Raw genomic sequence first — 4,659 nt, 5'->3', positions numbered from 1 at the left:
TACACCAAAGCAAGCACGGGCAGGCCCAACCAATTCTTGTTGCATGTAGAACCACGTCTGCAAATAACTTAAACAATAAATACTCGTTGCGCTCGATTCTCGACAAGGAGAAATTGAGTGGGCCAAATTTTCTAGATTAGAAAAATAAACTTGCGTATAGTTCTCATGCAAGAGCAAAAGGAATACGTCCTTGATGAGGAAATTCCCAAGACTCCTAATCAGGAAGTGACTCAGGCTACGCTAAACCGATGGCAAACTGCGAATCGGGATGTCAAATGCATCATGTTGGCCACTATGTCTCCCAACCTTCAGAAGACTTTCTTTCAGAAGGAGACAGCTTTTGAGATCATTTCTGAGCTTCAGAACATGTTCCAAGAGTAGGCCCGAACGGAAAGGTTTGAAACCCACATGCAGATCCTTGAGAGTAAGCTCAAGAAAGGAGAGCCGGTCAACCCACATGTACTCAAAATGATAGAATTATTTGAGAACATGGAAAGGCTTGACGCGGGGTATTCAACCGAGATGGCCATTGACATCATTCTCTATTCGCTTCACAATGGCTATGATCAGTCCAAGATGAATTATAATATGCACAGCATAAAGATAACCCTCACCGAGCTTCACGATATGTTGAAGCAAGCCGAGCAAACGCTCAAGGATGAGGGGAAGCATGACATGCTCATGATAAAAAAGGACAAGTCGTTCAAGCGCACGGGAAAGAAGAAGAAAGGCTCCAAGGGGAAGGGTAAGAAGACCTTTCCGCCTAAGCCAAAAGCTACAAAAGATAACAAGGAAAAGAAGGTAGCATCTTCTAAATCTGATTTTGAATGCTTCTATTACAAGAAGAAGAGACATTGGACGAGAGATTGCCTCAAATTCAAGGAAGATAAGATGAACGGAACCGTTGGTTCTGGATCAGGTATTTTCGTTATAGACTTAAACTTCACTAGGTCAACATCATGGGTATTAGGTATTGGATATGGCTCACACCTTTGTTCCAATTCTCAAGGACTAAGGAACACTGGAAGGCTAGCGAAGGGAGAGGTTGAACTCTGGGTCGAAAATGGAGCCAGAATTGCGCCCGTATATGTAGGAACTCTCAGTTTGTATTTGCCCTCCGGGCTAGTTTTGGAACTTAAAATCTGTTATTATGTTCCTAATATTACCAAAAACATCATTTCAATTTCGGCGTTGGACCCCAAAGGTTTTGCATTTGGAGTAAAGGACAATGAATGTTCGTTTTATCTCGATGATATTTTATATGGTATTGCACATTGTGAAAATGGTCTTTATGTGCTTTAATTAGACAAACAAGTTTATAATGTTAATAACACTGCTAAGAAAGCTAAGACCATTGAGTCAAATCAGACATACTTGTGGCATTGTCGTCTTGGCCACATTAATATCAAACGCATCAAGAAACTTCTATAGGAAGATGTTCTTGACTCATTCGATTTACAATAGTTTGAAAATTGCAAAGGATATTTATTAGGAAAGATGATAAAGCAGCCATTCTCTAATTTGGGAGAAAGGGCAAGTGACTTGTTGGGCCTAATACACACCGATGTATGTGGAACGATCAGCACAACCATAAGAAACGGCCATCGATATTTTATCACCTTCATAGACAACTATAGTAGATACGGATATTTCTACCTTATGTCGCACAAATTTGAATCGTTTGTTAAATTAAAAGAATTTCAGAGTGAAGTTGAAAATCAGCTTGGCAAGAAAATCAAATCCCTTCGATCGGATTGAGATAGTGAAAGCAAAGGGTATACTTTTAGAAATGACACCTCTAGGAACTCCACAATGGAACAGAGTATCCGAAAGGAGAAATCGAACCTTGCTAGACATGGTACGATCAACAATGGGTCTTAGTGATCTTCCTATCTCTTTCCGATGACACGCACTTCTAACCGCGGCACTAACACTGAATCGTGCTCCATCAAAAGCTGTGGAAAATACTCCATATAAATTATAGATGAAGAAACCTCTAAGGTTGTTTTTCTCAAGATATGGGGTTGCGAAGCATATGTCAAGAAATTAATTTCTGACAAACTTCACCCTAAATCTGACAAGGTTTTCTTTGTGGGCTACCCAAAAGAAACCAAAGGGTATTACTTTTACTACAAATCCATGAACAAAGTGTTTGTTGCTCCTGATGGTGTCTTTTTGGAGAAGGAACACATTTGAAAAATGACAAGTGGGAGGAAATCAAACTCGATGAAGTTCGAGAGGACGAGCAAAAAAATCAAATTGACAATCAAAGTGCTCAAGCAGCATCTGTTAACGTTGGTCAAAATGTGCAAAGTCAAACCGACAATGCAAATGCTCATTCCGTTACCCTACGTAGGTCGAAGAGGCCAAGGTCTCAACCTGATAGGTATCTTGGTGTCGTATTAACCGAGAATCAAGACATCCTGGGGTATGGAGACGAACCGGCAACTTAAGAGCAAGTGATGGCGAGCACCGACTCTACTAAATGGCAAGACGCCATGAGATCTGAAATGGATTCCATGTTTGAAAATCAAGTATGGGACTTGGTTGACTTACCCGAAGATTACACACCTATCGGATGTAAGTGGATTTTCAAATTGAAAATCGACAAAGATGGAAATGTATTCATTTACAAAGCTAGAATGGTAGCAAAAGGTTACAGGCAAATTCATGGTATTTATTATTATGAAACCTTTTCTCCGGTCGCAATGCTTAAATCCGTTCGGATCATCCTAACGATTACTGCATATTACAATTATGAAATATGGCAGATGGACGTCAAAACCACCTTCCTCAATGGTATTTTGGAATAAACTGTGTATATGACACAGCCTGAAGGTTTTATAGACCAAAACAATGCTGGGAAGGTGTGCAAGCTTAAAAAGTCCATTTATGGCTAAAGCAAGCTAGCAGAAGTTGGAATCTGAGATTCGATGAAGCCATTAGCAATTTTGGCTTTATCAAGAATCCAGATGAGTCCTGTGTTTACAAGAAGGTTAGTGGGAGTGACATCGCCTTCCTAGTCTTATATGTCGATGACATATTGCTCATTTGAAACAGTATTTCGATGCTAGAGTCTGTAAAGGCGTGGCTTGGAAAATGTTTTTCAATGAAAGACTTGGGAGATGCTCATTACATATTGGGGATCAAGATCTATAAGATGGATCTAAGAGGATGATTGGATTGAGCCAGAGTACTTACATTGATAAGGTATTGGCTCGATTCAATATGCAGCAGGCCAAGAGAGGTCACCTAGCCATGTCACATGGCATAACCCTAAGCAAGAAGTAGTGTCCAAAGACACCTGATGAGCGAAAAAGGATGAATCAGATTCCATATGCTTCGCTTATTGGATTGATCATGTATGTCATGATATGTACTAGGCCAAATGTATCGTATGCCTTGAGTGCTACGAGCTGATGCTAATCATACCCAGGAAAGGCACATTAGACTGTGGCCAAGAATATTCTAAAGTAACTGAAAAGGAACAAGGATAAATTCCTAGTATATGGTGGCTCGGATGAATTAGTTGTTGAATTTATATTGACGCAAGCTTCTAAATAGACAGAGACAATTTCAAATAACAGTCTGGATACGTAATATATCTAAATGGAGGAGCGTTTTGTTGGAAGAGTGCCAAGCAGAGCTCAACTGCAGATTCTACAACTGAAGCCGAATACTTGGCAGCTGCTGAAGCGGCTAAGGAGGCAAATTGGATTCGTAAGTTCGTTGGTGAACTTGATGTAGTACCCTCCATCAAGGGTCCAATAGCCCTCTATTGTGACAACAATGGAGCTATTACTCAGGCCAGAGAGCCAAGGGAACATCAAAAGGTCAAACATGTCATGCGGCGATTTAACATGATAAGGGAATGGAAGTCAAAGGGTGATATCAGAATTGTAAAGTTGGAACGGACGACAATGTATCCGATAAACTTACTAAACCTCTACCTCAAGTGAAGCACAACAAGAACGTTGAGGCAAAGGGAATTAGGAACGTTGGAGATTGGCTTTGATTTCCCTATTTAGTGTTTTAATTAATTTTGAACATTTTGATATAAGACACTACGTTGAACCATTCAAGGTTTGGAGTAATTTAATTTCATGCAGTTTTATCACTTCGTTTCTATTTAATTGTGGTTTAGGATTAAATATTGAGTCCCTTCGATTATGAGAATATTCAAAATAGGGTATCAAGACCAATCTTGGATAAAGAAACACCTGTTAAGTGAACATTGAATATTATAATCGAAAATTATCCCTAATCAAGGTCATTTAAATGATGGACAATTAATGACCACTTGAGATTAATGTGTAGTTTTATTTATAGCACCGTTTCTTGTGCTACAAGGACATAATTGTCATAAACCATTTGCATAGGTATTGGTTTATAACCATACTGGATCGACCTATGAGAATACTTTAAGAGATTAAAAATTCGTCAAAAGTATACTTCTCATTATGGCTATCGGAACCTCTTTCCTCGACCATGAGTATTGTCAGTTATCTTGTTTGAGTACTAGTCCATTTTGATGTTAGTCAAACGCCTACCATACATGGAGATTACAAGACAGGGAATGTCCCCCTACTAACAATAGGGAGCATGTCTTTGTTGTTTACAAGCCCTCTCAAAGAGAGAGGCGCCTTAGTGCCCAAGGCT

Source organism: Chenopodium album, chromosome 17 (assembly GCF_948465745.1).
Source record: "Chenopodium album chromosome 17, dcCheAlbu1.1, whole genome shotgun sequence".
NCBI classification, from domain to species: Eukaryota; Viridiplantae; Streptophyta; class Magnoliopsida; order Caryophyllales; family Amaranthaceae; genus Chenopodium; species Chenopodium album.
Note: the sequence above shows the minus strand (reverse complement) of the source record.